At 43.0% G+C, this 12,001-nt stretch overlaps 1 protein-coding gene across 6 annotated transcripts in view; it reads right to left on the bottom strand.

Annotated features, from left to right (window-relative positions):
• The window catches only part of USH2A (usherin), a 942,943-nt gene that overhangs the window by 80,289 nt on the left and 850,653 nt on the right, over nt 1-12,001 (bottom strand). The gene's annotated exons all lie outside the window — the stretch shown is intronic.

The raw sequence follows: 12,001 nt of genomic DNA, 5'->3' as shown, positions 1-12,001 counted from the left end.
TGCATAAATCAAAACATGCATTTTTAATCTTAAAGTCATCATATTGCATGTTACAATAAATCCAGCAGCCATTGTAAATGTAAAAAAACCAAACTGCAGCTACAAAAATGTCTATGAAATGTCACACAATTGCATAGAGTGTGTACATGATGCAATTAATCTGTGCATCATGTAACACTATGCAAAATATATGTAACAATAACATACAATATGAACAATGTCCCCTAACCAGCAATGCCATCATGAAAATCAATTATAAACTAAGCAACATCAGTACAATTAGCAATCAATTAATCCATTTCCTAAACCAATTAAAATACAATACAAATCAATTATCCAATTCCCTATTCAATTACTAAAGCCAAACCATTGCCAAAACAATTCTAATTTAAAGTAACCACCATCACTCTAATCTAACTACAAGAAAGAAGCCATTACAATTAACCTATAACAAAATACAATTTACATTATTCACAACAATTACAAAATAAAGCTGCTAAATACATTAGCCATACATGAAAAGAACATAAACATGAGCCAAACAATCAATTATTATCCCTGTATGTCTATCCATACAGATAGATAAACATAACATACAGGGGCAATAATACAGCATAAAATACAAAGCATTTACATACAAAAATCACATACAATACACCCATTCAGTGTCCGTGAATGTATTATATAGATAGATAAATTCACAGGCATTAAATGGGACTGAAAAAATAAAAGACATGAATCAAAAATCAGAAAAACCTGTAATAGTAAAAATAATAAACTTTTCTTTTGTTTACTCACCATTAGATGTCCACTCACCGAAATCCAAGCGACACGGAAGCACAGGAACCAATCCACAGGTAAGCCATAAAATAAAAAACCATAACAAATCCACTGTCTGTGTCTTCTTTCTTCTTTGGGGTCTTTTGGTGTCTTCTTCCGTCTTTTGGGGTCTTCTCCGGCTTCTTCCGTCGTCTTCCAGCTTCTTCCGTCTTCTTCCATCTTCTTACGCCACGCCCTTCTTCTCTTCTTAGGAGGGGAGATGTTCCCTCCTCGGCGACTAGCTTCAAAATGAGGTGACATGGGCTTTTATAGGCCTATGACGTCACATTTTGGTCAAATGTTTCCAACGGTCCTGATTGGGCCGTGAAAAACATGTGATTTAGCCGATGAAAAAAAAAATTATGACGTCATTTAAAGGCAATGAAAGCACAGCCAACCAGAATGGCTTTGCTTCAATTGCCTTTAAGATGACGTCATTAAAAGAAACATGGCCGGTCTCACATGGTACGGTAGCCAAACAGAGCGTGGGAAATAGATCCCAACTCTGATTGGCTCTAGTACCATGTGACAGGCTTTCATGACGTCACATCCGTTCTCCCCCAAGCCTCTGTAATGTAAATAACCCGGTCACGTGACGCGGGAGCTTTAAACTGCAGGGGATACCGGCGCCCCATAACGGGGCCTATATCTCCTGAAGTAGGGGGTCCTCGGACCTGAAACCAATGCGGTTCAGCTCGGGAGACCCCCTGCTCATGTACACTATTATTAAAATTTATTTATTTAGTGTATGATCGCCTGTAACAGTCTTGCATGGAGATAGCAAATCTCCATGCAAATGTTACATGAAGCTTTTTTTTCTATCAGCTAGAGAACGGAAAGGTTCAGAACGCTAGCAGGGGAAAAAAAAGCAAACCGTACGCTGTGGCTGTTTTGAGCTATTTTGAGCAACTACGTTACAAATGGCCTCAAGGCCTTAGTGAATCGCGTCCCCGGCTTCACTTTTTAACGAACCTGCTTTTTGGCCAAATCAGAACGCAATGCCATTTAGCTTAGTGCATAGCCCCCTATGTGTTTCCAAACCTTTTCAGGTGTTATATACATGTTCTGCAAATCTTCTTTTAAGAGGTCTCCCCGTTCTGCCCACGTATTGCAATCCACAGGGGCATTCCAAAAGATAAACACAAAAACTGGATTTGCAATTGATAAATGTCTTGATGTTATATGTTATACCAGTTCTGAGTCTCTCAATTTCTTAGACTTAACCTTATATACAGTTAACAATACTGTACAAACTAAGACTTATTATAAGGAAGTCAATGCCAACTCTTATGTGTTGGCATCTAGTCATCACCATTCACAATGGATTAAGAATATTCCTAAAGGTCAGGCTTTAAGAGTAAGGAGAAATTGTTCTCAACTAGAAGTATATAAAGACCAGATTACAGAATTAGGCTCTAAATTTATAGAAAGGAAGTATAATAAGAGACTTGTTAAAAGTGCCATTGAGACGGCGAATAATACAGATAGTACTGCATTAATTTATCCTACTAAAAAGCCACCTTCTGACAATGTATTTCTCCCATTTATTACGCAATTTAATGGGATGGCTCCGGATATTTCCAAGGTGTTTAAGAAACACTGGAGGATTTTACAAAGAGATCCTATCCTTAACTCAATACTGCCTCATAAACCTCAAATTGTATATAAAAAAGCAAAATTTGAAATCTCAAATAGCACCAAGCTGCCCCAAGAAAACATTGGGATCTGGCCAAAATATATGGCTTGGAGACCTTAAGGGGTATTACACCTGTAAAAAATGTATTGGTTGTAATTTTGGGTTAAAATGTAAAGAGTTCAAAACCAATGTGACTGGTAAAACATATAACATCAAGACATTTATCAATTGCAAATCCAGTTTTTGTGTTTATCTTTTGGAATACCCCTGTGAATTGCAATATGTGGGCAGAACGGGGAGACCTCTTAAAAGAAGATTTGCAGAACATGTATATAATATCCGAAAAGGTTTGGAAACACATAGTGTATCCAACCATTTTAAGATCCATCATAACATGTTGCCTGATGGGCTCACCTGTATTGTATTGATTGTGCCAAAGTCAGTGGTAGAGGGGGAGATAGATTGCAGAGGGTCTCTCAACAAGAGATCTTCTGGATCTATACTTTAAAAACTTTAAAGGACTAAACATTGATTTTGATTTGGCATCTTTCCTATAGGACCCCAGGTTCTAACACCACGATATTGCAAATCATTTTTATTTTTGAATATGGTTTCCTGCTGTTTAATCAGTTCCTGTTTCCGTTTTTTATTTAACTTTTTATTCATTTTATTCATTTTGTGTAATCATCAGAGTTTCATATAACATTTTATGTGCACATAGTTCATTATCAAGGGTGTTAGTCTGAAACCCATTGGCACCGTTAGCGCGGCGCCAATATTTTCACCCTTGAGATATCCAATGTTATACCTGAATTGAAAGGGTTAATTTAGGACTATTTAAGCTTAAGGGATTGATGAGGCTCCACAAACCCCTGAAGAAGTGACGTTCCCCGTCACGAAACGCGTAGGGAGGAGCCTAAGGAGGTGCCGATCAGGTGACTCATTCAGCACGGAGTTAGTGACGTCATCAAGGTGTGCCGGAACAACGCGGGGTGCACGCGGTGCCGTCAGGACTGCCAGAGACTGAGTATTAATGTGTAGCCAGTTCGGGCACTTCCACACTGTTTTTAACTCACAGATTTAATGTGAGTATGTTTTTGTTTTAGTTAGGATGTGCCATTAAAGTGTCAACGATATTGCGCAATCATTTCTCTCTCTTATTCCCTGCTATGGAGACCTAATCATAGGAGTTCTAAGACACTTTCAGAAAGCATTCTTTCCCTGAGAAGGAGGGCCTTTCCATCAACATCCATTCGGACCAGGGTCATCACGGGGGGTTCGTGGCACCCTGAAAACATTCGGATTTGGAAGACCCAAGACACAGTTTCTCTCCACCGCATGCTGCCTTCTTACTTCTAGTAAGTGGGCATTCCTTTGGGCATTCAAATCAGAGGGTTTCATTGCTTAAAACTATACTGCGCAATGTTGTGTCCCTGTTTTATGTCTCAATCTACAGGACATCAGCTGCTGTGAGGAGGAGCTGTATATACGTGTGTTGAAGGACTGAGTCCATTAACTATTTCTCATCATTGAAGAAAAGACTCTTTCCACCCCATTCATCACAATATCCTTTATGGACTTTAGATTTTCAATTTATTGTTTATCACATATCATTATATATTGTATATCACTCATATGCGCCAGGTATAGTTCTATATTTGTATTTTTATGTTGTTTTTGGTTATTATTTGAGATAATTTCCATATTAGAATACCGGGCTGCTTTTTGTGCACTGCACCATTATTTATTAGGTCTAGCGCTTGTTATAGTACCACTTGTTTTTGTATAAATATATATATACTTTATATCCCCTCAAACCTCCTTCCAAATAACATAGATAGAGGCACTTGTACTCAAAAAGGAGCACACCTGAGATAGCCTGGGAGATAAGCTAATGACTATGCAATCTTAATATATAAATTTGAAGTTTGTATGGTTGTTGGTAGATGTGGTGAATCTGATTGGTCCTCAGCCTCTGGCCAATCAGATTGGTGGCTCTATGACGTACCCAACTGCCACTCTCTTCTTCTCACCCAACTGACACACACACAAACACACACACACACACACACACACCTTCACCCAGCTCACCTCCCCGCTGGCTCCCCCCCCATCACCCCCCCAGCTCACCTCCCCGCCGGCTCCCCCCCCTGTCACCCCCCCAGCTCACCTCCCCCCAGGCTCACCCGAGCCCCGGTCAGCAGCAGCATGTGGGTAGTGTCGCCGCCGACACAGCTCTGCGCGGGGGGGACAGGCAGTGGGCAGGCAACCTCCGGAAGGACCCCCTTCCTCCTGCAGCTGCCCCGGTAAGATGGCGGCGCACAGCGGACAGGTGCTGGTGCAGGGGGGGGAGGGAGTCAGGAGAGAGGGGGGGAGTCAGGAGAGAGGAGGAGGGAGGGAGTCAGGAGAGAGGGGGGGAGGGAGTCAGGAGAGAGGGGGGGAGGGAGTCAGGAGAGAGTGGGGAGGGAGTCAGGAGAGGGGGGGGAGGGAGTCAGGAGAGAGGGGGGGAGGGAGTCAGGAGAGAGTGGGGAGGGAGTCAGGAGAGGGGGGGGGAGGGAGTCAGGAGAGAGGGGGGTAGGGAGTCAGGAGAGAGGGGGGAGGGAGTCAGGAGAGAGGGGGGGATGGAGTCAGGAGAGAGGGGGGGGAGAGAGGGAGTCAGGAGAGAGGGGGGGGGGAGAGGGAGTCAGGAGAGAGGGGGGAGAGGGAGTCAGGAGAGAGGGGGAGGGAGTCAGGAGAGAAGTGGGGGAAGCCTGAACAGCTGTGAAGAGGGGGAAGGGAGTTGAGAGGGAGGATGGGGGAGCCAGAACATTACATCACGAGCAACGCCAGGTATATCAGCTAGTGTATATTTAAATGAGTTTCATCCCACACTTCCTAAAAGGATTTCCATACAAACTATAAAGAGTTGAAAAGCCTAAGGCATCTAGTGAGTGGAATGGTGTCAGGCCCAACAGAACTAGAACCCACAACTATTGTTTGTCTAGGCCGCAGCTCTAGCAGTGTGAGATAAACTAGTTAATTGGTAGCATACTTTTGAGATGCACTCTGCTCACATGTGATGCTAATCCAGCTATTGGCATATCTAACATGTGCTCCACAAGGAACATTAAACTGTTAACTAGGAAGTGGAAGTGGTCCGCTTTTAAAGGAAATATGGCCCACTGTCTTTATTATATAATATAAGAAATACTAACTCAAGTCATCAGGTAACTTTGTTGTATTACTTTCTTTCTGCATCTGCTGAACTTCCCCTTGCTTTTACTTGTGTGTATCAGAAAACCTGTATTTTATTTCATCTCACCTTACATCAGTAGCTCATAGCCCTCAGTACATATTACGTTGTGCTTGAAGTCCTTTCAAGGTTACAATCAACAGATTGGAGATATCCCTTGGAGATATCCCTTGGAGATATCCCTTGGAGATATGCTAGTAGGCTGTTATAGTAATGCACTGCTAGCTGTCAGCTGCTTTTGCTCACACTGCTAGAGCTGATGTCTAAAAAATCCGTGGTTGTGAGTTCTATTCCTGTTGTGTCTGACACTAGTACACCATTCCAGTCACTAGGTGCCTTAAATTTATCAACTCTATATAGTTGTTATGGAAAACCATTTAGCATGTGTGGGGTAGGACTCATTTAAATATACTTTGCATATCTATTAGCATACAGTATCTCCCAGTGTACCTCAGGTGTGCTGCTTTTTCAATTCAGACATGTCTCCCTAATTTATTTTGATGGAGATTTGAAAGGATGTATATAAAACTGACACAACTAAATTGAATCTCTCTGCTCTATTTTTTTTTTTTAGTACCCATTCCGGTGGGGGATTACATTTGGTGTAGAAAATCCCAGAAAGGGATTTAGAGCATTTCGCCATCTCTACTCATCAGTGAACATCACACTGTTTATTCTCGCCGCAGCAGCAGAGGTGGATGCCTCCTGTGACATCTTAATACCTATTAAGTCAGGCTAAAATGGCATAAAAGATTGATAGGGTTATTCTAAAGATGTTAACGAACATAGGGCGTTACGTTTAACTAACGCACATGCGTTAGCAGGTTGGAACAGAAGTAACTGTAGGTCAAAGACAGATGTTTAATGTTTGACTTGCCCATGTGGCCTGAATTATATTGGCACAGTATGACAACTAGGGAGGTACTGTATTGGGGCAGGTACTTTAATACATTCAAAATATTACTTATGTCCCTGTAGACCCCCAAAAAGGGAATACGATATTTTTCTAAAACCTGCTTCCTTCCTAAATGAATTTACGGTTAAAGTGATTTATAAGCTTAATTTGGGGACAAGGGGACGCAATTATGAGCTGACTTTATAAAAAAAAAAAAAAGTAGATTTTCTTATTTTTTCATGTTCAACTTAATTGACTCAATGAGGAACTCACGTTTACCATGCTTATTTAGTGACTAGACTTCTATGTGTATTTTATCTCGTATTATGTTTTTCATATGTTTTTAGACGTTGCTGGGATATAGTGATATGTCCCATGATCGGTTTGTCCTTTATGAAGGGGTGAAGGGAGATAAACGTGTATGACCCCTCACAAAACTGATACAAAACACATCAGGGCTAGAAACCTGAGTGGCCTGTGATTTCATTCTGACAGAAATGGACATGTGGGACACTGTTAAGTTAATGAAACCTAGTGTGGCCAAGGCTCCGGTGTTGCTAATGTCAGCCGTTCAAGATTCAAATGACCTGTTACAGCCAGTATACCACACTGTAGAAAGGATAAGAAGCGGTGCCAACCTGATAACACAGCAAACCAATAACATACATACACATATATATATATATATATATATATATATATATATATATATAGAATCCAATGCACAGCCGGCACACCATTTGCAAGTAAATACGTTTTGGTGCTTATCCCATAAAGCGATAACAGACCATACGATACCGGTTGCAACACGACATCAAGGGACAGCACTCAGGTAAGTAAAACAAACATTTTCTATATTTGATAGAAGACACAAAAAACGACGTTTCGGTCCCCCAGTGGGACCTTTCTCATGGTGGTGCCTTGAGAAAGGTCCCACTGGGGGACTCAAATGTCGGTTTTTGTGTCTTCTATTAAATATAGAAAATTTACAAGTATAAATACTTGTAGTCCCGCAGCCAGAGTCCCAGGAGGCTATTCAAACTTCTCCCAACATAGAACATAAGAGAAAAAGCAAGTCCTCCAGCGCATGGTTTCACTGTTTCCTCTCCAGGGTATATAGGGAGAAAACAAGACGAAAGACAAACAACATACAGGTGGTGTAATATGGGTTGATATCACTATAAATGATACTGAAAGCATGGACTAGAGAACTTAACACTTGCCTGTGTTCTGTTCCCAGTATGTCTGCTCCTCTATATCATTCCTGATGGTATCTTGAAATTAGAATGGAGAAAGGCATAGCATAATACTGTTTTAATGACAAGTAAAAAGAGATAAAAAGCAAAATTCACACTCACAAACAAACAAATACACAAGGCATTGTCGTTTGATTTATCAGTCTATGATATTTGGAGGCTGTCTCTCTCCATTGGGATGTCCGTGCAGTCGTCTGTGTCCAGCCCTCAGATATCGGTTAGCTCCTCCAGCATTCAGAGGCTCCACCACACTTGTGCACAGTCTTGTCTACCTCTCTCTGCTGACATTGGAAATACAGATATCCATGTCGTGTAATCCTTGCTCCCCGTGCTACAGCTCCACTGCCGTCGTCACAAAAATCCGACAGAACCTTTCGCGTGAGATCCACGCTTCATCAGGGTAGGAGGAGTCATCATATCATTCAAAGTGATATCAACCCATATTACACCACCTGTATGTGGTAGGTCTTTCTTCTTGTTTTCTCCCTATATACCCTGGAGAGGAAACAGTGAAACCACGCGCTGGAGGACTTCTGTTTTTTTAGTATACTACACTGTGATGCTGTTGAATGCCTTCTCAATACAGCCACTTGAATCACTATATAACTTAGGACCTCATGCAGTAAGCGCCGAAAAGGCTTTAATCGCCATTTTATTGCCAAAAATGCCTTCCCGATTCAGTAAGCGCCGATAAGTGGCCAAAATCGGCAATTTTTGTTCCCGATAAAAACTTATTGGCAGCGGGGGTGCCGATAAGCCACTTATCAGCACTTTTTGAACTCGGCTGAATTCAGGTAGCCCCGATCAGCCCCGATCAGCTTTTCGCTGCTGATCGGCACTCCAGAATTGAGATTTTTACGCCAATCCGTCCCGCCAACTAAAGTTGGCAAGTTGGTGGTGTCTAAGCATCGGCAAGGTCGACACTTAGAAAAAATCAGGCCTTTTTCCTGTCTGTGATTGATGCCGGGGGTCTCCGGAGCTGATACCCATTAATACCAGCACCGGAGCCCCCCGGCATGCATCCGAGGCAGGAAAAATGCATTTAAAGGGCACTTCATTACCTTAGCGGCTAACCGCTAAGGCAATGAAGGGGTTAACCCACCGTGCCAGGTTTATTGTGGGTAGCGGGGGTGGGTGAAGGGAGTATTTGGCCCTTGTTGCTTGTTTAGGGCTTGCGGGGGGATTGCAGGTGCACTTAACCCCTTCACGACCATGAAGGGGTTAAGCCCTCCCGCTACCCACCCGCAAGCCCTAAACAATCCACCATTGTGGCCAAATTCCCCCTTCACCCACAACAACAAAAAAAACACACACAAAAGCCCCACACTAAATAAATAAATAAATAAATAAATAAATATATATATATATATATATATATATATATATATATATATATATATATATATATATTACCCCAACAACCCCTATACCCCCCTAACATACACATATATGCACATCAATTATACTAGAGGCTGGCGGGGGCCCTCGGGTGTTACCCGCAGGCCTGCAGTACCAATTCTGTGCCCCCCCCCAATTAATGTCAAAACACATACATTCTAATAAAGAAATAAACCACCCCCCGAACACATACATTATAGTAATTGGCACAATTACTATTATCCATAAATGGATAATAGTGAATGTGCCCATTTTAAATACATAAAGAACGATAAATACAATAAATACATATAGCACTCACCCATGTCCGGCTGGCACGATGAAGGCCATCCTCATCTTCATCCTGCCCATGCCCCCTCCGATGCTGCAAAACAGAAACAAGAATAAAAACATCCAATGTAATGTCCCCTAACCCCTTAATCACCATAGCGGTTATTAACCGCTACAGTCATTAAAGGGTTAACCCACCCTCACCCACCACTCAGGAGGCCTAAATACCCTCCCCCACTAACCCCCCACTCCGTGAGGCCTAACCACCATCACCCACTACCCAGCCGGGAGGCCTACCCACATACCCTTGGGGCCAATACCCCCTCCCCCCACCCCCAGTACCCACAATAAAAACAATACACAGCCCCACAATAAACATCATTCTATTTATTAAATACACAACCCACCCCCTGTACCCCCCCATAAATACATGATTTATTCTTTTACATACAGGGTTCATACCCCAGCCCCACGTGGCCTGACGGGTCACCTCACAGACCTACAAGGTTACCAGCAACTTGTTTCATACAGGTTCTGGAGGCCTGTTGGTGGGTCCCGCCAGGCGCCATGGCCCACCAGGTGGTCTCCGCGGGTCACCGTGGACCACAATTGGATCCCCACGGTAGGCCCGCGGATGTCTGGGAGCCCCGGGTCAGATCCACTTGTGTCTGTGGGGCCTCGGGTGGTTCCAATGGGGGTCTGGGGACCCACGGGTGGTCACATTATGGATCCGCGGTGCCCCCACAGATGTATTTAATGTATTTATTGTTCTTTATGTTTTTTTTAAATGGACAATGCACTATTAACCATTTGTGGATAATAGTAATTTTGCCCATTACGGTATTGTATGTTTTAGGGGGGTGTATTTTTTGTAAAGTATTTGTGTTGTTGTATTTAGGGGGGGGCACAGAATTGGTACTGCAGGCATTAATGCATTTTAATAATATTGTGCGGAAGCAGGGGTTCCCCTGAGCTGAACCGCATTGATTTGTGGCTCAGGGACCCCCTGCTTCCCGAGTTACAGGCCCCGGTTTGGGGCATCGGTTCCAGTGTCGACGCCATCTTTATAGCGTCCAAGACGCGACGTGGGCTCTATAAAAATGACGGCGACACTGGCACCCGATGCCCCTTACTGGGGCCTGTAATTCGGGAAGCAGGGGGTCCCTGAGCCACAAATTAATGTGGTTCAGCTCAGGGGACCCCCTTGCTCCCGCACAATATTATTAAAAATACATTAAGGCTGCTTAATTACCATAGCGGATAGCCGCTAAGGTAAGGAATGATTGTTTATTTATATGTGTGTTTTACACATAGTGTAGATGTGCAGAGGGTCTCCGGAGCTGAACCGCTTTGGTTTTAGGTCCGGGGACACCCTGCTTCCTGAGATACAGGCCCCTTTAGGGGGTGCCGGTATCCTTCTGCTTTGTTTACATTCCGCGGTCACGTGATCGGGACATTTAAATGCAGAGGGATACCGGCACCAATGCGGTTCAGCTCCGGAGACCCCCTGCACATGTACACTATGAGTAAAAGTTGTTTAGAAAGATTTTTAATGTGCCGATGTTTGCGCAGAGAGAGTGGCTGATCTCTCTCTGCTGCAAACACATATCGGCAGAAACGGCGTATCGCCAGGCTATCGGGAGCCAAGCTTTTTTATCACCGGCTCATCGGCTTTTTGCTTTCGCAGTGATTCGCCAGGGATTTGGCCCTTACTGAATACTGCGAGGGCAAATCGCCAAAATCATGCCGATAGGGAACACTTGGCGATTGCACTTTTTCGGCACTTAGTGCATAGAGCCCTTAATATATTAACTTTGTATGTTGGAGCTGTATTCCGCAAGCTACAGTGGTTTAGTGGCCAAGAGGCTGTGCATTACGTTTTGTGATCCATGTGAACGGAATAAAGGTTTTTTTTCTACTTTTGACCCTGACCCTGTCTCCTCTGGCTGTCTGCTGCCCAACTCTATCTTGGAACCTACACTCTAATTACTGGCAGCCTATCACACTGTGGCAGAAACACCCTGAGATGTGTACAGAAGAAAGGTGAATAAATCTTGCTCTTAAATACTAAATGGTGTCTTATTGAAGAATGATGCCTATGGGGATCCTCTAGGTTATAAGAGAGTGAATTCAGTTTGAGTCTGCACCCCTTTACTTCTGAGGACAATAAAACAACCTATTCAGAAAAGTGTAGGACCCATTCAATATTCTATTGTTTATTATACCCATTCAGAAGGGAGGTCACTATTTCAGTATATATGAATGTGATAAAGCATATTGCAGTTAGTGCTCCTTCAATATTACTTGAGCGCCTATATGCAACCATTTGCCATATGCATTAAGTGATGCTGCCCACTGCCTACAGTGGGTAAGCACTTGGTCAGTTTATTTCAAGCTGCAAAAATATTTGTCTATTCAACTACTGTAATTACCGGATAATCGCACTGCACAATATGATTCCCACTAAAATCCCACAATAACTTTAATGATATATT

Source organism: Ascaphus truei, chromosome 4 (genome assembly GCF_040206685.1).
Source record: "Ascaphus truei isolate aAscTru1 chromosome 4, aAscTru1.hap1, whole genome shotgun sequence".
Classification (NCBI taxonomy): domain Eukaryota; kingdom Metazoa; phylum Chordata; class Amphibia; order Anura; family Ascaphidae; genus Ascaphus; species Ascaphus truei.
The sequence above is the reverse complement of the archived record's forward strand: the minus strand, read 5'-3'. Positions and strand labels throughout refer to the sequence as shown.